We start from the raw sequence: 24,165 nt of genomic DNA on the forward strand, positions 1-24,165 counted from the left end.
ATTAAGACCAGGAATTTCCTGACGGTCCTGTGGTTGGGACTCTTACTGCCAAGTGCCCAGGTTCAATCCCTGGTCAGGGAACTGAAACCTCAAAAGCCGTGTGGCAAGGCCAAAAACTAAAAAGACCATAGGAGATCCCAATATGACCTCATCTTAATTACATCAGCAATGCCCCATTTTCAAATTAATTCACATTCTGAGGTTCTGAGCATTAGGACTTCTTCATGCCCCCTTTTAAAAAATTATTTATTCATTTGGCTGCATTGGGTTTTGGTTGTGGCACATGGGCCTCTCTCTGGTTGAGGCAAATGGGGGCCAGGGTTCACAGGCTCAGTATTTGCAGCACAAGGGCTTAGCTGCCCTGCAGCACGTGGAATCCTAGTTCCCCAACCTGGGATTAGACCTGTACCCCCTGCATTGGAGCTCGAATTCTCAATCACTGGACCCCCAGGGAAGTTCCTCAATATGTCTCCCTGGGGACACAATTCAACCCATGATACTTAGGGAAGAGAAAGGCCAGAGTCCTACTATGAGAGTGGGGACAGCAGAGATAGTGGACCCTATGAATGTACAGATGTTCAAAATAGTCTTTACCCCCCACCCTGGAGGTCCTGGGGTGCTCAGGACTGGGAGAGGGATCTATTAATACATCTAAGACAGGGAGTTATCATGTGTGTGCCTGCGTGTGTGCTAAGTCCCCTCGGTCATGTCTGACTCTTTGTGAACCGATGGACTATAGCCCTCCAGGCTCCTCTGTCCATGGGATTCTCCAGGCAAGAATACTGGAATGGGTTGCTATGTCCTCCTCCAGGGAATCTTCCCGAACCAGGGATACCCATGTCTCTTATGTCTCCTGCATTGGCAAATGGGTTCTTTACCACTAGCGCCACCTGGGAAGCCCCAGGAGTTGTCATGGTTGCTGTGAAAAGTGGATTTGGGAAAACCATCTCCTTTGGTCACTGCTTGTCTTGGGAGTTCTTAACAGGGGACCAGTGAACTTGGACGGGAGCAAACTGTATTTTCATTAACCTGTAACTGAAATGACCTATTCATTATGAATACAGGCAACACACCACAGTCATATGAAAAATTCCAGTGTCTTGGTCATCAATAGAATCACAGATATTTTCATATCACAATACAGAGCTGCAGAGACCTCAATGTTATTTATGCTCATCACTACTTTAAAATTATGATAGTTATTACATTCAGATGTACATTATACTACAGACAATAGACTAATATGTTAAAAACTAAATTTTTATAATCCTGAAATTGACATGAATATTTTTTTAACATCTAATAACCAGAATTAGAAAATAATTAACTTGAGATAAGAAAACCAGCTTCTAATGGGTTGAAATTTTCTCAATAAAAGAAAGCTACTTCAAATAAAAAACTATTGTTACCAGTTCTTCCAATAATCTTGTTGTCTCCTAATAGATTTAGCAATTAATAAAAGCAAATAAAAATATCATATGTTGTGGTGATTTTAAAAATTACAATGGTTACTAGACCAATGGCAAGGCTGTTTACTTGCAGAAAAGAATGGCAACCCACTCCAGTATTCTTGCCTGGGAAATGCCATGGACAGAGGAGCCTGGCAGGCTACAGTCCATGGGGTCGCAAAGAGTCAGAGGTGACTTAGTAACTAAACAACAACAAGGCTGTTTACTTAATGATTCAAAAAAAGAAGCACATAAGTTACTATATCAGAAGCTTGTTTTGTTTAAAAAAAAATACATTCTGATAATAATGTCAATACAATTGGCTTCTTCTGTAACACGGTTCGTGCATTGAGAGCCGTTATTTTGAGAAACATTCCATAGGATTCACCAGATGGTCAAAAAAGAAATCAATGGCACAAAAAGCAAAGAACAGGAGATGAAACTGAAACTTAGCTCAAAGGTTACCAAGATAAAATCAAGCCCTCAGGGTAAGCAGCTGTCTGTGGCTTGGGGGACTCTGCTCAGAAAATGCCCAACGTCTGTCCCAGGTGTCGCCAGGCACCTGACTCGGGGTGCACGAGGAGTGTAAATGCTATTCGTTTCCTAATGCAGAAAAACAAGCCTGCTTCCATCTATTCAATTTGTGTGGAAAATCTCAGGCAAACAGAATTTCTGCAAAGGAAATCTGATTTCAGCTCACACCCAAAGGTGCTTGTTGGAAGAGCCCAAGAGAAACCTCTCCATGAGGCAGAGACGCCTCTGGAAGGAAAAGAGGCCCACCCCTTCTCACCCCAGCCTCAGGTGTGCCGACAGGGTGGTCCTCTGTGCACTCGGGTCCCAGGAGCAGCGGCCTCTGACAGCCCTGCCAGGACCCCCGCTCTCAGGTGACTCTCCTCAGGGCTCCGCCAGGTCCTTCAGTCTTCTTCCGCCCACTTTCCCAGAGCTGGGGAAGGAACCCTGGCCCTGGCTGTTTGCTTAAAGCCAGCAGCCAAGGCAACCCCTGCTGACCCAGCTGCTATCTGTGGCCAGCTGTCCCCTCTCGTTCATGGAAACACAAATAGTTGGTTCCCTGTTCCAGCTCCAAGGTTAAGTACGCACTGCCCAGGTGCCAGCTATTAATTTCTCTGCACACTCCTCAGTTCCCCTGGTGGAGGCTAAGACCGCAAAGAAGTGGGGGTGTCCATCACGAAAGACCCTGGCGAGGACTGCTGAAGACTCAAGCAAGGCAGGGGGTAGGCATCTGAGAGTGAGAAAGGGGACCACCCCCAGCAGGTGGCTAGGTACAGAGAAGATGAGCAGCGAAAAGACCAAGCAGCAGCACCGACATTTTGCCAGTAGTTTTGGAGGTTTTAAGGAGGAGCCCACAAATCAAAATGTCCCTGCTTGTGCTCAGTCTGGCCCTGAGCTACCAAACTGGGAGGGAAAGCATAGGACTGCACAGGGCCCTGCCCACTTGCCAGGTGCTGGCCACAGGCTGGCCAAGTGAAACTCATCACAGTCCCAAAGGGATGGCATGTCATCATCCACTTTCAGAGAAGAGGTCTGACTGATGACTGAAAGGTGCAGCCACTCGCTCAAGGCCATGCAGCTGGCCCCTGGCACTTTCTGTCACCCTCTCTGCCCCCAAGGAGTCCCGGCTGCAGCGTGTGGCACCTAATGAAGGTAATAAAGCAAGGCACACTCTCCAAGCCTCTTCTGTGCTCCCAGCCCTTAGGAGTGTACAGGAGTGTGTCTGTAGGAATTGGCCAAATAGGAGAAGGCTCGGGGTTACCTGGAGCAGAGCTGCAGGTACTGCAGAGGAGGCAGGCTGGTGTGAATTTCCTGGAGCAGGCAGCCAGCATCTGGGACTAGAGGTGTGAGGCCCAGGAAATGGGCAGCAGGGTCTCCAGGGCTGCTATGCCTCCTCCTATGCCCACAGGGCAGAGTGACATGAAGCCACAGGTCTCCTGACCCAGGAGCTCGCCCAGACCTCAGTCACCCTAGGATCCTAAGTGATTCCCCTGCCTCCTGGCTCACCCACCTGACTCAGCCTACCCTGCCACCAGAGGGGCCCTGCCAAAGCCCGGCTCTGCTCAGACACTTGCAAATCAAGCCTATTGTCCCCACTTGGGAGTGCCAGGCCATCTACAGGCTCTATGCCACCTTGCCAAATCTGTCTCCAGACAAACAGAAACACTTGGCATCATACCCTGTTAGATGCTTAAGCCCAGGCCTCCTCCAAACAGCCCCCGGCTGCTCCCCAATCCACATCCATTGCCCTGGCCTGAAGCACTGATTCCCTCCTCGGCATCTCCACATTTTTTACCTCTTCCCAGCACTTGCCAGTCTCTGGTGGCTTGTGAAAGCTTCTGACCTCTCCTACTGTACAAAACACTCCCCAAGAGCAGCACAAACCTTGTGCCCAGATGACACTCAAAGCACGTGTGCCAGAATAGAACTGAGAGTCCACAAGTAAACCCACCCATCTGTGATCAACTGATCATTTGACAAGAGTGTCAAGACCACTCAATGGGGGAAGAAGAGTCTTTTCAGTAAACAGCGATGGCAACGGAACAGTCACATGCAAAAGAATGAAGTTGGACCCTTACATCATACCATTTAAAAATGTTACTCTAAATGGATCAAGACCTAAATGTAAGAGCTAAAAGTTGTAAAGCACTGAGAAGATAATAGACAGGCAAAACTTCATGACCTCAGATTTGGCAGTGGTTTCTCAGATATTAGAATGTAAAGCCAAAAAAAAAAAAAAAAAAAAAGAATGTAAAGCCAGGGACTTCTGTGGTGGTCCATGGGCTAAGACTCCACGCTCCCAATACATGGGACCTGGGTTTGATCCCTGACCAGGGAACTAGATCCCACGTGCCACACTAGATGTCCCACATCCCACAACAAAGACTGAAGATCCTGTGTGCTACAGCTAGGACCCAGGACAAATAAATAAATATAAAAGAATGCAAACCCAAACCACAATGATATATCACTTTATACCAAAAGCATACCAACAAAAGAAAAAAAAAAAATAAAGGGGACGTTACTGACATTAAAAAACTGTGCACCAAAGAACTAACCCTAATCCCAAATGCAGTATTTTCATGGTATATTTATAGAAAAAATATTAAAAGAATGAATGCTTACCATATAAACCTTTTATTAAATTTCATAAACAGCAGAATTACTATTGCTTTCCATGTATAACCTCCCTGATTTTTATGGCTCAGGTCTACCTTGAGTGTTTGAGAGAAAAAGAAAAAATGTCTATTAATAAACACTGCCTTTCAAGATTCTGAATAAAACGGGTGGCTTCAATGCCTGTACCTTGCGACCCAGGCCCACAAACAGCCAGCACAACCCACCTCATTCTCCAGGGTGCAAATCTTTAAAGCTGAACATGTGACAATGTAACTTTGGAAGGCAAGGATGCTAGAAAAGCTGCCACCCTGGTCTTGGAACTATCTTCTCCCTCAAAAATGGGTTCACTTGTTCAACAAAAGATAGGTACATTTACTGTTATATTATCTTAACGCACGCAAACAAGAAATAGCTTCAAATGTCCATTTAGAGTGAAATATATACATAAATGATTCATAAAATGTTAAAAAAGAAGGTGAAAATGTAACTCACAGAATGGAAAAAGATATTTGCATATCACATATCTGATAAGGGTCTGCTGCTAAGTCACTTCAGTCGTGTCCGATTCTGTGCGACCCCATAGACGGCAGCCCACCAGGTTCCCCCGTCCCTGGGATTCTGCAGGCAAGAACACTGGAGTGGGTTGCCATTTTCTTCTCCAATGCAGGAAAGTGAAAAGTGAAAGGGAAGTCGCTCAGTCGTGTCCGACTCTGAGCGACCTCATGGACTGTAGCCAACCAGGCTCCTCTGTCCATGGGATTTTCCAGGCAAGAGTACTGGAGTGGGGTGCCATTGCCTTCTCCGAATATGCTATCTAGGTTGGTCATAACTTTCTGGCCATAAAAAAGAACAAAGTGCTGATTCATGCAACAACAGGGATGAGCCTTGAATACATCATGTTAGAAGAAGCCAGGCCACAAAAGATAGCATAGCATATGACTCCTTTTATATGAAACGTCCAGAATAGACACATCTATAGAGACTCTAAATACATTTAGTAGTTGTCTAGGGCTGGCGTTTCCTCAGTGGTCCAGTGGTTAAGACTCTGCACTTCCAGTGCAGGGGGCATGGGTTCGATCCCTAGTTGGGGAAGTAAGATCTCACATGCTGTGTGGCACAGCCAAAATAATAATAATAGCTGCCTAGAGCTTACGGGGGAGGAAGACAGGTGATAGCTAAAGGATATGGGGTCTCTCTTTGGGGAGATGAAAATGTTCTAAAACTGGCTGTGGTGACGGCTGCTTATATCTGTGAATACACCAAACCCCCCAGAATGGTATACTTTTTATGGGTGACCTCTATGGTATATGAGTTACATCTCAATAAAGCTGTTACAAAACAAAGCATGGAGCACAGTGAAGCACAGACCGGGGGCCTGGACAGGGCAACCAGGTACACAGTCTCCAGGGGACAAAGAACTGGCCACTTACATTTTCCCGTCACCCTCTGATGGCCTGGGGACAGATTAACTACAAATTAACCTCAATATGAAAACAACAGATGGTGCATTTGTGAAAACACTGTGGGAGAGGGGCAGGGAAGAGAGAGAGAGAGAAAGCAAATATGGTCAAATGCTAAGAATGACTGAATCTAAGTGGAGGGGTTTCTTTGTCCTGTTTGTCCAGATTTTCTGTAAGGGTTGAAAACTTTCACAATAAAACTTCCATAATGAACTCTCAACGGCTAAAGCTGGAACTGTTGGGGTTTTTTTTTAAGATTTTTTTTATGTGGACCGTTTTTAAAGTCTTTATTAAATTTGTTACAATATTGCTTCTGTTTTATGATTTGTTTTTTGGCCAGAGGCATGTGGGATCTTAGCTCCCAACCAGGGACTGAACCCACACCCTCTGAATTGGAAGGCCGAGTCTTAACCACTGGACTGCCAGGGAAGTTCCAAAAGCTGGAACACTTTTTCCAACAACAAAAATGACAATAGTACTGGATTATAGCCCATAAAATAAATATGATATAAAAATTGAATAAACAAATTAATAGGGGAGGTGGACAATTCTCTCTTACAGAAGGGCTACTACTGCTGCTGCTGCTCCTAAGTCGCTTCAGTCGTGTCCGACTCTGTGCGACCCCATAGACGGCAGCCCACCAGGCTCCCCCGTCCCTGGGATTCTCCAGGCAAGAACACTGGAGTGGGTTGCCATTTCCTTCTCCAATGCAGGAGGGTGAAAAGTGAAAGTGAAGTCGCTCAGTCATGTCTGACTCTTCAGGACCCCATGGACTGCAGCCCACCAAGCTCCTCCGTCCATGGGATTTTCCAGGCAAGAGTACTGGAGTGGGGTGCCATTGCCTTCTGGTACCAGTTAATAAATACAGACATATCACACTTAATTGTGGTTTGCAGATAATTGTGTTTTTCAGCAAATTGAAGGTTTGTGGCAAACTTGCACTGAGCATCTACTGGGGCCATTTTTCTAACAGCATTTGCTCACTTTTTGTGACTCTGTGTTACATTTTGGTGATTCTTGCACTATTTCAAAATGTTCATTACTTTTATCATTGTTACCTGATCTACAATCAGTGATCTTTGATGTTATTTTTGCCAAAAGATTACAACTTACTGAAGGCTCAGATGATAGTTTGCACCTTTCAGCAATAGAGTATTTTTTATTTGAGGCATGTATGTTGGTATGGGCTTCCCTGGTGGCTCAGACAGTAAAGAATCTGCCTGCAATGCAGGACACCTGGGTTCATTCCCCGGATTAGAAAGATCCCCTGGGGAAGAGAATGGCAACACACTCCAGTATTCTTGCCTGGAGAATTCCACGGACACAGGAGCCTGGTGGGCTATACAGTCCATGGGGTTGCAAAGAGTTGGACAAAACTTAGTGACTTTAATTTACTCAGCTTGTTACATTGTTGTTGTTGTTGTTGTTTTAATTTTATTTTATTTTTAAACTTTACAATATTGTATTGGTTTTGCCAAATATCGAAATGAATCCGCCACAGGTATACATGTGTTCCCCATCCTGAACCCTCCTCCCTCCCCATACCATCACACTTAATAACTATAGTATTATGTGTATATAACTTCTACAAGCACTGGGAAACCAAAAAATGTGTGACTCCCTTTGACATTTGCTTTATCCCAGTGGTCTGGAACTGAACCTGAAATATATGTGCAGTCTGTCTGGTACAGAAGGAATGAAGGAAACAGAAGAATCAGCATTAAAGCACCCCAGTAATAACTGTGCAGGCCAGATTCATGGACGGATACTATATTTACAAAGTTAAAAGAATAGTAACTTTACAGGGGAGACACCTTGCAGATACTACCTTACCCAAGTCATCAAGACTAATATCACCAGTGATAAGACATATGGGCATCAAGGCCCTCCTGATACCATATACTGAGAAAGATATATCATCATTTTGGTAGTATTCCTGCCCCAAACACATAACTGCAATGTAAACATGAGAAAATATCAGTTCAGTTCAGTCGCTCATGGAGAGATGCTCTATATAACAACTGACCAGAACTCTTCTGAAATGTGAAGGTCATAAATGATAAGGAAAAACTGACAGGACTTCCCAGGTGGTCCAGTGGCTAAGACTCTACACTCCCAATGCAAGGGGCCTGGGTTTGATCCCTGGTCAGGGAACTAGATCCCACATGTTACAACTAAGACCCAGTACAGCAAATATAAAAAATATATATACTTAAAAAAACAAACTGAAGAGCAGTTACATTGTTATATAAGATATTAACAGGGCTAGCAGGGTGAGGGGTAGGCAGGAACTCTGTGAACCATTCTTTCAACATTTATGGAAACCTAAATAATTTCAAAATAAAAAGCTTTAATTTAACAATTATAAAACAACAAGTTCAGGACTTCCCTGGTGGTCCAGTGATTAAAAATATTTGCTTCCAATGTAGGGGACATGGGTTCAATTCCTGGTCAGGGAGCTAAGATCCCACATCCTGTGTGGCCAAATAAATATATAAAATAAAAACAAGCTTGATTAAAGGTATCTGTTATTCAGAATCATATATACCAAGGAATACGTGATGTGCTGTGGCCCCACATCCCCTCCCAGCCCAAAGCCCACCTGGGGAAGGTGAGAAGGGACTCAAGGGGTGACTGTGGGGGCCCCCACTTCCCCGCATGAGATGTGGGCTGGAGGGAACAGGAGTTAGTGGAGGAAGGGGTTAGATGTCTGCCAAGGTCTTTCTTATTTCTTAGACAAAGGATGACTCCACAAAAGGAAAAGACGACATAATCTAGCATTTCACACATGTGGCCTTCTTTGTGTCAGGCAGTTTGTATGATTTCTATTGCTTGAAACTATTGCACTTGGGGACTTCCTGGCGGCCCAGTGGTTAGGACTCAGTGCTTTTACTGCTGAGGCCCCGGGTTCAATCCCTGGTCGGGGAACTAAGAGCCTGCATGCTGCAGGTCACAGCCCAAAAAATAACAATAAAAGAACCTGTATTATTTCTATACCTTAAAATGACATGGACTAAATACTAGATGACATTTTTAACTAAATAACTTTCCAATCTACTTAGTGCCTTGTTTTCATTACTTTCACTTTATTTATTTTTAAACATTTTAACTTTTTAAAAATTAATTTTTATTGGAGTATAGTTGTAGTTTTGCTTTAACAGTGAGTTGAGTCATCCATGACACTTGACCTCCCCCATTAACCTGGGGGGCATTTTGTCTTATTACCACTATGTACGTTATCAGTGTGTTCTCCTCAGGGAGAATTAACAGTGTGTTCACAGACCCACCAACCAGAGATGACGCTGAGCTGGGGTCTGCACAAGGGAAACAAGTGCAGTAAAATATTAAAAGTAGAATCTAAAGCAGTGGGCATACAGGTGGACACCACAAACTTCTTTCAACTTTGCTCTATATTTTTATTTTTTCATGATAAACTATTATTAAATAAAAGTAAAATTACAAAAGAATATTTTGGGCATGCAAACCATAAACCAGATTCACAGCCTCAGTGGGAGAATGCGCCTAGGAGGACCCTCTGCAGAAAAATACACCCACGCCTGTTCCTTCTCCCCACGGGTGTCTGCAGGCGACAGGGCTCTGTCTGGAGGAAGGAGAAGCAGTATCATGGCCAAGGCCAGGGGCCTGCAGAGAGTGTCCACATAAATACATTCAGTCTTTGGTTTCAAACCAAGTCAGAAAATGGGCAGCAGCCACAGGTTTTATTAGCTCCAAATGAATCTGGCAGTGGATACCCGGGCTGACCAAGCAGACCCCAACCTGGTCACGTACCCCAGGTGGCCCGGCCAGTGGCTGATGAATTCTCTTCTTCTGCCAAAACATAAAGGGCAGACTCCTTCCGAGTCTGTTCTTTGGGGCAGGTATCTGGGATCTGCCTTCTGGCTCTGTGTGAATTATTAGCTCAGTGACCTTGGCAGCTTCCTTCATCTCTCTAGGCCTTAGTTGCCTCATTGGTAAAATGAGTAGCTGCCTCCTGGCCTGTGGGGAAGAGTAAATTAGATCAGTGGTTCTGAACCAGGGTGATTTTGTTCCCCCAGGAGGTACCCGGGGGCCAGATGGATAGTGGGGAGAGGTCAGGATGCTGCTAAACACCTTACAATGCACAGCAGAGCACCCTACCCCACAACAACATAAAATTAGCCAGCCAAAAATGTCAAAGCGCCAATTTGAAAAACTCTGATTTAAATGGTACAGGTAACACACATAGATAGGACCCAAAACACTGTGCAGTCCCAGTGAAGGGCTGCTGCCACCACCACCATCATCACCATCACCACCGTTATCACCACCATCACCATCACCATGGTTACCATCATCCCTATCTTCATCACCACCACCACCGTTATCACCATCATCACCATCACCATGGTTACCATCATCACCATCATCACTATCTTCATCACCACCACCACCATCAGTATGATTCGCCTGGAATTCCCAATACCAAGAACAGCACAAGTAGGAGGCATCAGTGAATGCTGCTGTACTGAACTGAATAAACAGGACTTTCCTTAGAGTTAAGGACATTCCAAAATGTCCTTTCAATCCCCTAAGCTCCCCTGAGGGAACTGAAGCAGGTAGGAGCTATGAGATGGGTAAGGGGAGTGAGAGGGGGGCGCCTTGGAGAAAGGGTCTGAGCAGATGATGGCAATATCAGCCGACACCCTTATTTAACCCTGAATGTGAGAGTTCTGTTCTGAGCATTTGGCACATATTAATTCATTTTACTCTCTCAACGGCCCAGGAGGTCAGTTTATAATAGAATAATATATTATAAAAATATGCTATTATTACTCCCCTCTATGAGCATACCCACTGAACTGCTGCATCCCCAGTGGGAGGGGGCAGCAGCTTTGCAGAACTCGCCCTCTGCTGTGGTCAGTCCTGGCGCTTCCCTGACTGCTCTACAAAGAGCCTTAGAAGGCCTGGCCCTATCTCCCAGTAGCCTGCGTGTATGTGGATGGTTTCTGGGTCTTTCATTCAGCACTGCGGGAAATGCCCAGAGGAGATCCTTTCTGGGCAGGGCAGATGCCTGGTGAGCAAAGTGTATATCAACAGGGAAGAGAAGCCAGCAAGAGGGGAAAGGGCATGTGGCTTTCCCGAGAAGGGTGGGGACCATGTGGGTGAGGCCACTTCAGAAACCGATCCCAGGGCCCATCTCGAAAGGAGCCAGGAGTGGGCCGGTCTAGAGTCAATGCTGGGAGGACCCCACCAACCTGGTCACTTTCCTGCCTCTCTGCCTTTTCCTCACTGCCACCAGCAGGATCTCCCTCAGGAAAAAAAAAAAAAAAAAACAGGCCTACAATCCATCTTCAGAGAAGTCAGAACGGGGAGTAGCTGGGGTGCCGACATATATAGCCAGGCTGGAGAAACAGGAGCCCAGGGGACACGGTGGGTGGAAGGAGTGACCAAGAAGAGGTGAGCGGGATGAGTCCGGGGCTCCCACCGGGGAAGGGAGAGGAGGATGGGAAGGGCTGGTGAGAAGCGGGTACCTGAGGGGACATGGCTGGCTCCCCACACGCAGATACATCCCAAGTGTGCACTGGAAGTGCACGTGGAATTCTAGTGGGTTCTGAGGTCTCAAAAATGAGGGCACGAGGGAGAGCCAGATGTCACACAGGAGAAGCAAAAGGTATTTCTGCTCATTATCTATGAGAAGACCCATCACTAATTGAGCGTTTACTATTTCTCCAGCGGGGTGCCAAGGACTTTATAGAATCATCTTCTCTATTTTTCACAGCAGGTTTTAACATCTCCATTTTACAGGTGAGCAAACTGAGGCTCAGGGAGGTACACGATGTACCCAAAGTCACACAGCATGTAAGTGACAAAGCCCAAGATTTGAACTCCAAGCTCCATTTCTTGATCTCAAGGATATCCCAAGTTCTCAGCACTTAACAGAAGTATGTGTGTTTTGGGGCCTTAAGACAGTGAAGAATCTGCTGGCAATTTGGGAGACCTGGGTTAGAAAGTTCCCCTGGAGAAGGAAATGGCAACCCAATTCTGTATTCTTGCCTGAGAAACCCCAGGGACAGAAGAGCCCGGCAGGCACCAACCCGTGGGGTTGCAAAGAATAGGATGTGACTGAGTGACTAACACTTTCACTTTCCCATGCCAGTCATCCTCACCCACACACACAATCTTTCATTATCCTTTCAGGTAAGTAGAGACAATGAATAATATTCTAAATAGGGAAAATAATATTAAAAAGAAATAAGAAGGCAAACAACCCAGTTAAAAATAGGCAAGAAACAGATACCTCACCAAAGAAGATATGCAAGATGGCAAATAAGCATGAAGATGCTCTATGTGATATGTCATTGAGCAACTGCAAACCAAGGAAACAACGTGACGCCGCTGCACACCTATTAAATGGCTGAAATTCAGAACGCTGACACCACCAGATGCTGACGAGGATGCTGGGCAACAGGAACTCTCATTCACTGCAAAACGGTCCAGCCACTTTGAAAAGCAGTATCTCACAAAACTAAACGTACTCTTATTATATGATCCAACAGTTATACTCCTTGGTGTTTACCCAAAGAATTGGAAACCTACATCTACACACATACAAATATGGCATGCTAAGGTTTATACCAGATTTATTCATTATTGTCAAAACATGAAAGCAACCAAGATGTCCTTCAATAGGTGAATGGATAAATAAACGGTGCTATATCCAGACAATGAAATAAAACTCAGCAATAAAGGTGAAAAAAAAATTAATAAATAGAAAAATAAAAAAGCTACCAAACAATGAAAAGACATGGAGGAAGCTTAAATGCATATTGCTAAATGAGAGAAGCCAATCTGAAAGGTATGATATTCTGAAAAAGATAAAACTACAGTGGCAGTAAAGAGATCGGAAGTTCAGGGGGAGCAAGGGAAGGATGAATATGCGGGACACAGGATTTTTAGGACTGTGAAACTATAATTCTGTAATGATACGGTCATGGTGGATACATGTCATTATACATTTGTCATAACTCATAGACTGTACACCAAGAGTGACCCCCTAAAGAAAACTATGGGCCTTAGTTTACAATAATGTCTCACTATCATGCGTGTATTGGTGGTTCAGTGGTAGAATTCTCCCCTACCACTCGGGAGGCCCGGGTTTGGTTCCCGGCCGATGCGTTGCACTCTGTGTTAGGGGCTTCTCTGGTGGCTTAAATGGTAAAGACTCTGCCTGTAATGTGGGACACCCAGGTTAGATCCCTGGATTGAGAAGACACCCTGGAGAAGGGAATGGCAACCCACTCCAGTATTCTTGCCTGGAGAATTCCACGGACAGAAGAGTCTGGCGGGCTACAGTTCATGGGGTCACAAAGAGTCAGACATGACTGAGTGACTAACATTATCAGCATCAGCTCATCATTTGTAACGAATGTACTGCATTGATGTAAGGTGTTAATAATGGGACTTCCCTGGTGGTACCGTGGTTAAAGATCCGCTTGCCAATGCGGGGGACACGGCTTTGATCCCTGGTTCTGAAGATTCCACGTCCCATGGGGCAGCTAAGCCTGTGCCATCCAACTACTGAGCCTGAGCACCCTAGAGCCCGTGCTCCATGAAAGAAGCCACCCCAGTGAGAAGCCTGCGTACGGGAACTAGAGAGCAGCCCAGTGCAATCACAAGTAAATACGCGTGGGAGTCCCTGATCACAGCAATTCTACCACTGAACCACCAATGCCAGCGTGATAGTGGTACCTTACTGTAAACTAAAGCCCGTAGTTTTCATCAGGGGGTCACTCTTGGTGTACACTCTGTGAGTTATGACAAATGTATGACACATTAAAAAATGTTAATAAGGGGAAATTGGGGTAAGGGAGAATGTGGGAACTCTGTACACTTCACTCAATTTTTTTCTGTAAACTTAAAAAAATTTTAAGTCAAATGCTACCAGTGAAATTGGGGGAAATTTTTTCTTAATTTTCTTCTACCGACAAAAAATATATTGCCCTCATCTTCACCAATGAGAAAGAATCTTGTGATACTCTATAATTATAATTAGATGTGTATAATGTGTCATACTTTTCAAATTGTTTTTGTGTTGATTAACAATTTGATTTCCTATCTGCAAATAAGAAGAGTGTGTACTGTTCATGTCTTTATTCCACAAACATCTTCTCCATCCACATCTCATGGCTCACATGGCTGGGAGACACAGCCTGGCACTTAAGAGGGAAAGGTCTTCATCGGATGCATCACAGTTTGAATGCATGCATTTCTTTCTTTACTTGTTAATCTCTGTAAGGTCTGTAGGGCGAGAGGCCACCTCTGTTTCGTTGGCTGTGAATACCCAGTGCAAACTGTATATGAGTGGGATGAATCCTGAATGAATCAGACAATGGCGCTAATAAATGCTGGGACTGTACCAAGAACAGTGGCAGCAAAGAGCAGGCTCAGTTAGGCATTCTCTCTGCGGCAATCCCAGAGGACTTCCAAGTGGAGGAAGGTCTGGCAGAGAGCTGAAAGGGAGAAGTAGGGCCTTGCCAGAAAGGCAGAGGGCTCTCTGAATGCTAGAGCTGGAAAGTAACTCATAGAATAGCTGGTTAAGGTCATAGGCGATTAGGACACAGCTCCTGGGTAATAATTTACGGCAGGTTGAGATCAGAGACCTGGGGCTTCCTGGGAAGCTGTGAAAACAGCCACGTGCGTGCTTAGATGCTCAGTCGTATCCGACTCTTTGTGACCTCATGGACTGTAGCCCACCAAGTTCCTCTGTCCATGGGATTTTCCCGGCAAGAATACTGGAGTGAGTTGCCATTCCCTTCTCCAGGGCATCTTCCCAACCCAGGGATCAAACCTGAGTTTCCTGAGTTGAAGGCGGACCTTTTACAGCCTGAGCCACCAAGGAAGACCAACTTTGTTCTCAGGCTTTCACCTAAGTGAGGCTAATGACAGTGGAAAGCGAACTCAGATTCCCCTCCTCCCTACATGCACCTCCCCCGGCATCTAGGGAAGGGGAGTGTGGCCAGAAACAGCCAGGCCAAAGGCAGGGTCTCCAAGCTCAAGATTTCCCATTCTACACCATGTGAATTAATTCTTTTAAAATGAAAACAACCCTTCTGGACTTCCCTGGTATGCCTGTGGTTAAGAATCCACCTGTCGAGGCAGGGGACACGGGTTCGACCCCTGGTCCGGGAAGATCCCACGAGCCAAGGCTCAACTCAGCCCGAGAGCTGCAACTAGCGGCCCTCTAGAGCCCAGGCTCCGCAACCAGAGAAGCCTCTGCAATGAGAGGCCCGAGCACGACAAAGACTCAGCACAGCCAAAATTAAACAAACAATGCTTCTCCCCTACCCTAAGTAATACCCTCCCCAAAAATGTCTCCCAATAAAACTGATGTTCAGAATTGCAACTCTAGTTTTATATCATAACAGCATTAAGAGCAGTGAACACTCATATGCACCTTGGTTGTATCATAACTCATGCATTCCCTGAAGCCACGCTGGGGGTACCCAGCACCCCCATTTTACAGATGCACCCCAGCACACCACAGGGAGCGGCCCCACGCCAGACATGGAAGCACAGACGGTGAGCTCTTTCTCCCAGGTGATATAGCTGGTCTTACTCCCACTGACAGTCCCAGCGTGTGAGCTTGGAATCAGGCTCTGCACTGAACCTACTGTATAATTTGGGAGTAGCCACATTTCCCTACCCCTTGTTTCATCCTCTGTACAATGCAGGTCATGACACTTTCTTTCCCTAGCAGGTCCTGTCCAGGGTGAACAGAGTTCTAGACACAGTGCCTGGCCCAGAGTTGGCCCTCAAAGGGAAAAAAACAAAACCTCATTTTTAAATCAAGCCTGCTTCTGAACTCCTGGGGATATGCTCTGAACTAGAAGAAACAAATGGAACAATTAAACAACAACAACAATGAAAATCTGTGACCCTGATGGCCACAGGCTCAGCTGATGAATGAAACCTTAGCCCGGGTCTGTTAGCCAGGCTGTCCTGACCAAACTTCAGGGCAGGGAACCAAGTGCTTCCTCTTTCTGCAGGAACCGGTGCTCTGACTCAGAGCAAAGCTTCCTGCAGCAGACCCACCCGCTTCCCCCAGAACATTCCACACTCAGCCAGGAGATCCCAGGAATGGGCCACTGGGCCCAGCTTGGGGAGACAGGCACCTCCCTTTTGGGCCTCCACACACAACTTCTGATCCATGCCCCTGCCCGGCTCCTACCGCCTCCCCTCAGTTTAGTTCAGTCGCTCAGTTGTGTCTGACTCTTTGCGACCCCATGGACCGCAGCACGCCAGGCCTCCCTGTCCATCACCAACTCCCAGAGCTTATTCAAACTCATGTCCAATTGAGTCGGTGATGCCATCCATTTCATCCTCTGTCATACCCTTCTCCTCCCGCCTTCAATCATTCCCAGCATCAGGGTCTTTTTAAATGAGTCAGTTCTTTGCATCAGGTGGCCAAAGTATTGGAGTTTCAGCTTCAGCATCAGTCCTTCCAATGAATAGTCAGGACTGATTTCCTTTAGGATGGACTGGTTGGATCTCCTTGCAGTCCAAGGAACTCTCAAGAGAGAGACCCAGAGTCGGCTCATCAACCCAGACCTGCCTCTCTCCAATGTCTCTAGGCTGCCAGCCAGCGCCAGCAGGAGATGGGCTGGTGGCTGAACTTCTGGTCCTCAGCCATGGCTCTAGTTTGGCCTCTTACACATTTTTTCCTTAGGCCCCTGACTGGTCATCCTGCCTCAGTCCTGGTACCCATTACAAATAAATGAGTCTCTTTAAGGACAGTCATGAACCACTGCCCCCACTCCAGCACCTTCAATGGCTCCCGCTGCTCAAGTTTGGAGTCCATATCCTGAGATTCAAGATCCTCCACAATATAGTCCAAGCCCAAACTCCAGTCCCTACAGGACTCATGTGCCTTGCGCTGTGCTCAGTAGCTCAGTCATGTCTGATACTCTGCTGCCCTTTGGACTGTAGCCTGCCAGGCTCCTCTACCCATGGGATTCTTCAGGCAAGAATACTGAGTGTGTTGCCATTTCCTTCTCCATATGTGGCAACTAAAATGGACACCAACATTTGCACACACGGGGGTGGGAGGCAGGCTCAGGAGGGAGGGGATACAGGTATACTTTGCGTGGATTCACGTTGTTGTACAGCAGAAACTAACAACGCTATAAAGCAATTATCCTCCAATTAAAAAATTAAAATTTAAAAAAAGATTTGCACACACACATTTGCACACCTGCTAGTAAGATACACCCTCTCCCACCTCCACCTTGCTAGATCCTACCCCTCCCCAACACCAGCTGACTCTTCCAGGAGCCCTTTCCTTTCTGAGCCTCTCTCTGAATTCCTCCAGCACACTGTTCCCAAAACTTAAGCATCCCCATGCCACCTGCCATCCATACTACTCTTTACTTAATATTTCCCTTTAAGTCAACTCACTCTTTTACTTTATTTTTAAAGCAAACTCCACCACAAAGAGAAAACCGTATCATTTGCTATAAATAGAAGGGAACTTTAAAACAAAAAGTCATGGTCTAATGCACATGAAAATAAATACCTAATCATTAAAATGTTTAAAGTGCTCACCTGTATAAAATACTTAACATTACTGTATGCGTGCGTGCTCAGTCATGACCCGACTCTTTTGTGGACCCCATGGACTATAGCCCGCAGGCTCCTCTGTCCATAGGATTTCCCCAGGCAAGAATACTGGAGTGGATTGCCATTTCCTTCTCCAGGAGATCTTCCGGACCCAGGGATCAAACCCACATCTCTTACACCTCCTGCATAGCTCTTGGTTTTCCTGGGCCTGTCTCACAGTCGTCTGAAGACTAGACACAGTCTAGCCCCTCTTTCAGTGCCTTCACATCCAATAAAAAATATTTAACAGACAGAAAGTTCCAGTTTGTTCAGTTGTAGTAATGGGGCCCTTTTCTCCCCCTGGCTCTGGGCCCATCTGCTGCCCAACTTTCTTCGAAAGCACACATCCCCTCCTCCATCCACCCCTAACCTCTGCCGGCCTACAGGATGGTACGGAAAGCGTAGCAACTGTCAAGGGGATGCAGGGGTGCTCCTCCCTTCCCCAATCCCTGCCCCCTCTCCCTGGGAAGCCACAGGCCTTGGAGTAACCCAGGAAAAAGCAAGTCAACCATTAACACTGTTCTCCCAGCACAGACACACCCTTCCCGGGAGTTAGCAAAGTTCTAGGAAAAGCCTTGGCTCCAGAAAAAGTGAAATCTTCCCATCCCCTCATTGCCAAAGACCCCAAAACACCTACCAGGAACTGAGGGGTCTTGGCCTGGGCCTGGCCCTGCTGGCGTCTAGAAGGAGGCGGGTCCCCTCTCTCCCTCACCACGCGTTGTCAGGGGCGACCCTGATGAAGATCTGAATCACTGGGACTTAAGTCAATAAGTGGCAGCCGGGGAAGGCCCAGCTGGAGCCAAACCAAGGCCTGGATTCTCCGGGTGGACCGACGCCCAGCTGAAGCCAATCCATGGGTGACCAAGTTCCTCCTAATAACATTTTCTAAAGCTGAACAGAGGAGGCTGGGGGGGCTACAGTGCATGGGGTGGCAAAAGAGTTGGGCACAACTTAGCAACTAAACAACGACAAAGCCGAACAGATGAAGGACACTTCCTATTAGAGGGAGGCCTCTCTTGGGAATGTTTGCATTCCTTTTATTTTTTAAAGTCTCGCCACTTTTACAAGTTTTAAGGACTTTGTTATTGTTTTTCAAAAGGGCACATTTTACGGAAAAGTATTCAAACTATTCATTTCAGGCAGTGGTCATACTTGGGCGTCAGCATCTCATGACTTCCTGAAACTTCAACTGCTGGGGGTGGGACATCCATCTGGGCGTAGCTCCCTACGAAGAAGGTAAGCTGAGGGCCAGATAACATGACCAATGACTCCAACGCCACGGCCTCCCATGTGCAGCTCGAGGAGGGCAAGGGTCATGCAGGGAGGAGCTGACACCTGCCTGTAGGGCCAAGGAAGGTGACAAAGATCCCCTTGTTGACTTTTCAGAGTGCAAACAAGCTAATGACAGGAAGAAAGGTGGTGAGAAGGAAAACACCACATCGAGCACCTAATCCCCGACGGGGAACAAGAGCAGGTGCTGCTAGGCAGGCGGGATGGACGTCATCGTGAGGAGTCCTAGGGGGTGCCCTGTGTCTCTCGGGGGCTATGTGCCTATCCATGGAACGAGGAGGGGGTGGATAAAGGGGGCGTATTCCAACCTAGGCCAGAGCGACTCTGCTCTTGTCAGGTCTCTATAATGGATTTTCAGGGAAGATAGCCTTTGAAGAAAAGATTCTGTAGCTAAAAATGTTGAGAAGTGCTAATGCGTGAGCCCGGTCGTATCACACAGGAGAGTGCGATGCAAGTCTGAGTCTGTGGAAAGCAGCCACTAAATACCCAGGTGTGCCGGAGACCAGCTGGTCCTTCATCCCGAGTGGAAGCTCTGACTTGAGGAGAAGCAACAGAGGAGTGACCTCCTCCACCAGGGCCAGCCTGGCCGCTCTGCCCTCCTCCTGGCAGGACCACAGGCTGAAGACTGCAGGTGACGCCACAGTCAGGCTGAGTCACATGTCCAGATAAGAGACTCAAACCTTTATAGCGATGGGGGCCAAGTGCAGACCCCAGAGCCAGGGGTGTGCACACAGGGATCAGAGATCAAAGAGAGCTGAAACGTGGTGTCAGGGACTGGAGGCGACCTCTGGGACAGACACGTGGAGAGAGGTTGGTTTCCACGTGCTCCCAGAAGCCTGCTGCACAGAAAGGCCAGCTGAGTTTGCAAGTCCAGGATGGAACAGACCTCAGGAAGGGAACAGCCTGAGCGTACATCTCCACTTAGGAGGAAAAAGTGCAGATGGCACCCTAAAAGCTGCCTTCAGGTGGCTGTTGCCCACGTGCCAAGGCTGGGGCCTCTGCTGGCCTTCCACGGGATGTATTACACATTCTGTCCTCCCAGCAGTCCTCTCTGCGAAGGACTCTTCCTCAGTGCCGAAGAAATCGTGCCCAGTCCTTCTGGGAGGGAGAAATGGTCCCTCCCTCCTCTTCCTCAGGGTGAAAGTGGGCTTGACGATTAGAACATTCCTACCCCCAGGGCACAGTCACAGGGTCAGGGCTGGCAGGTGACCTCGGCCCAGCCATACAGAGTCTTCCCTGAGCTCTCACCGGAGTTACTGAGAAATACTCTTTCCCTGTGATAGCAAGCTGTGAGAATGATGTTGGCCTGGGACAGCCAGTGCTACCTTGCTGCCACTTGGAAACATCCTGAGAATAAAGCCCAGCACAGCCGAGAGATGGAGGTAGATAATCCTGATGGTGTTAGCAACTGCTGGATCCAGCCATGCCTGAATCAGTCCTTTGATCCCCAACTTGCCAGGTCCACCGAGTCCCCTTTTCAGTGAAACTAGTTTGAGTTGGGTCTTTGCCATTTGCAATTGGGAGTCCTGAGTAAGTCACCTACCCAGGAGCAGGAAGGAGTGAGAATGCACTGCATGTACTAACCAAACACACTCAGCACCCATCATCACCTTGATGGGTCCCTCTAACTGACACCTAGATGCAGTTTATGGCAAACACACCTCCAATGGACAAGACACGGTGTCCACTCCTGCAAAGGTGCTTGTCACAACTTCCTGTGGCTCTCCATTCAGAATTGCTCAATGACTCCTGACACCACCATCGCCCCCAGCGCTGGAATAGCACATGGTTTCGTCCTGTCTGCCAGCTCCACATTGCCAGTAATGGCTGCTTGAAGGACTGCAAGGCTCTCTCTGGCCTCACTGGGAAAGGGTGGAGATTGAATGGTGATGTCTGGCACGAGAGGAGGAACAGAGAGTATCAGTACATGGGGCGCGTATTTCCCTTGCCCCTCAGGACCGCATAGATGACCACCCAGGCAAGAAATTTCCTTCAAATCTAATTGCCTGGAAAAGCCCTCAGTGTCTGGTCTCCTGTTCCTTATGGACCCCATGAACCGTGTAAATAATACAATTGTTTTCCCCTGCTTTGTTCACTCATTAGCTCAGAGTTAAATCTGTGGTTCAACCATAGTAAACCATGCATAGCTCAATGGCCTGAATATATAGCCTAACTCTCGCCCCGGTTGTGACCTTCCAGTAAATTTAGGTTTCTCCTGACCTTATTTTTATGGGTTCCTATTAATTACATGGGCTTCCCAGGTGACACAGTGGTAAAGAATCAACTCCCAAAGCAGGATATGCAAGAGACCTGGGTTTGATCTCTGGGTTGGGAAGATCCCCTGGAAAAGGAAATGGCAACCACTCCAGTATTCTTGCCTGGAGAATCCCACAGACAGAGGAGCCTGGTGGGGTTAGAATCCATGGGCTCACAGTCCAGGAGCTCACAAAAGAGTCAGACACAACTTAGCAACTAAACAACAACAGAAACACATATACAAACAAATATAAAAAATATCTACACACAACTCTGGCATTAAGTATCTACTTTAGCTTTTTATTATAAATATACATTTCTCTAGTTTCTTATATATTCAAGGTATATAGAGAAATAGATGTTCTTGTTAGTATCTCAATTCCTTTATAGAAAAAGATGGAGGCATAAATAGAGAGATGGATGGATGACAGACAGGAAAACCAGGAAGAATAAGCCACTGTCTGTGCCTGAGAGAATTCAGAAGATCGTTCCACTCTGTTGCGAACAGAGTCAAGGATCTAAGATTAGAAGACAGGCTTTCAATCCCAGCTCTGACTGGCTGTGTGGCTGAGAGGGGGAAAAACGCCTCACACACCTACTTCATCCCATGCCCAGCCAGCCTGAAGGTTTATCAGCTATTAAATGCATATAAAACAATCTGCCCTACTTCCCTCACTAGATTATAACAGAAATTAAATGTGGAGGTTCGTGACTGCTAATCAGGGGTAAGGCACCAGCCGTGTGCATGCCGCCAGCATCATTATCAGCATTGGAAACAACACGCCAGGCAGTCAGCGCACGGCTGTAAGTCAGAAGAGGGCCAGCCGCACAGCTCCTAGGAGTGCTGCAAGGAATTCAAAGAGAAATGAGCCTTTGGAACCCACATCTGCAGGCAGGATCCTTCCCTGCCTCCCACTCTGATGTCTGAGAGAGCTCCTGAGTAAAGGACTTCAATTTCCTGCTCCTCACAGCAAGAGAAAAAGCCCCATCCAGGATCAACCCCCTTCTTAGCTCTGGAAATGGGCCCAGGCATGAAGGGCCTGGGGCTCCCGGTGCCCCCTCCCTCTCCCGACCACAGCATCCCTGGCACAAAGGGCAGATGGCACAGCACACGTCACCTGCGGGCCTCCTGAAAGCAGTGAGCTGAGGCTGGAAGCCGTGGGGTTGGGGACGTGATTGGCAGCTGACCCTCATACCTGCCTCCCGCCGGACCTCACCGTTTTCTGTCCCCTCCTGTTCCCAATCAGAGGCCCATTTATTCCACAGTCACCAGGGTTTCCAGGCACCTGAATCAGCACTACTGAGTTTCAAACAGCAGGTGAAAATGAGACAATGATAATAACTGGGTTCCTTTTCAACAAGCTTTTCAGCAGGGCGTGAGCTAGACCTTGCGTTTCTGGGGAAGCGGACAGAATTCACAAAGGTAGGAAGACTAATTCTAAATTCTGGAATGTTCCCTGCCTGGTGAGGAATTGAAAGTGAAGGCCCAGGGGGAGGGGAGGTGGACAGTCAGAGGGCTGTTGACAAATAAATTCAAGTGACAAAATAAGGTCTCGTGCAGTTTAGGAGCAGATCCATCCTCGGCAGGGTGTCCTCCAAAGTCAGGGTGGAGGGACCCTTGCCATAGGCCACTTGCATTCCATCAGCTGTCCCTTCTTCCCCCTGGCTTCATTGTGGACTCTAGAATCCCCGAGTTTACACAGGGACTAGTGACTCTTCCGGGGTACACTCAGTCCAAGCTGATATATTAGAGGTCCCTTCCTTGAGAATCAAGGAAAGTGACTAAGAGACTGAAGTCGCAACTCAACTGCTCTCTGGAACAGTGAGATGCAAATGAACGGAGCTGATGGAGGGGTCATGCTCCCCAGGTGGAAATGCCCGGGAAAGAGAAAGGTGGTCTGCAGTGAGAGCCAGGAGAGGAGAGCTGGAATAGCAGCTGAGCAAACACAAGGGAGAGAGAGGGCTCCTGGGCCTTCCTCTGATCCGTGTGCTCGATCCAGCCCTGCCCGGGGCCTGGGCTTCTATGAGACATTCCAGTGTCCTGGCAGCAAATGCTCATTTCCACTGTTTGCAGCAAAGCCAGCCCTAGTGAGCCACAAGTTCTATTTAGCCTGATTAATACAATGTCCATTTCCCTTCCCCCAGCTCGTTAAGCATGGAGCAGAGATCTCAGCCACTCTCTGGGCCGATTAAGAATATATGAAAGTGTGGTCGCTTAGTTGTGTCCGACTCTTTGCCACCCCATGGGCTGTTGCGTGCCAGGCTCTTCTGTCATGGAATTCTCCAGGCAAGGATACGGGAATAGGTTGCCATGCCCTCCTCCAGGGAATCTTCCAGACCAGGAATCAAACCCCGGGTCTCCTGCACTGCAGGCAGATTCTTTACCATATGAGCCACCAGGGAAGCCCTTAAGACTACCTGCTGTTGCTGCTGAGTTGCTTCAGTTGTGTCAGGCTCTGTGCGACCCCATAGACGGCAGCCCACCAGGCTCCTCCATCCCTGGGATTCTCCAGGCAAGAGTACTGGAGTGGGGTGCCATTGCCTTCTCCATAAGACTACCTGGTGGGGGGGGATGCAAATCAGTGGCCTGCGAGAGAAGAGGTTGCAGTACTAGAGGGACTCAGGTCTGGCTCCATCTAGTGGGGTGACCTTGAACTATAACCTCCCTGATGGGCAGGTTCCTCTCACTCGGGCTGCCGCAGGTGCCTCCTAAATCCACTCCTGGCCCTCTCCAATCTGTCTGCATCACATAGTCACAAAGAGCCCTTCAAAATGCCAGCCATTTGGAACCATTAGGGAAACCACCAGCTGAGTCTTCTAGAGGTGCCCTCAGCCCAAACTGGCATATTGAGGTCCCTTCTTTGAGAAGCTAGGAAATTGGCTAAGAGAGTGAAGTCTCAATTCAACTGCTCTCTGGAATAATAAGATGCAAATTTAGGAGTTCACGG

General features: G+C 47.3%; 1 protein-coding gene and 1 non-coding gene across 10 annotated transcripts in view; one reads left to right on the top strand and one right to left on the bottom strand.

Annotated features, from left to right (window-relative positions):
- The window catches only part of RPH3AL (rabphilin 3A like (without C2 domains)), a 137,552-nt gene that overhangs the window by 97,932 nt on the left and 15,455 nt on the right, over window positions 1–24,165 (bottom strand). For 4 of the 9 annotated variants that reach the window (XM_025280907.3, XM_025280908.3, XM_025280901.3 and 1 more), the window contains exon 1: window positions 18,309–18,455. The exons of 3 other annotated variants lie outside the window; for them this stretch is intronic. The gene's annotated coding sequence lies outside the window, so the exon portion shown is untranslated. Of the gene's footprint in view, window positions 1–18,308; window positions 18,457–24,165 lie in introns of those variants that run through there. 2 more of the 9 variants (XM_025280909.3, XM_044940595.2) reach the window with 2 other exon arrangements.
- Window positions 5,597–5,669, top strand: TRNAG-UCC. Its single transcript has one exon. It is a non-coding gene; the product is annotated as a tRNA-Gly (tRNA).

The sequence above is a fragment of the Bubalus bubalis genome, chromosome 3 (genome assembly GCF_019923935.1).
Source record: "Bubalus bubalis isolate 160015118507 breed Murrah chromosome 3, NDDB_SH_1, whole genome shotgun sequence".
In the NCBI taxonomy this organism is placed as follows: Eukaryota; Metazoa; Chordata; class Mammalia; order Artiodactyla; family Bovidae; genus Bubalus; species Bubalus bubalis.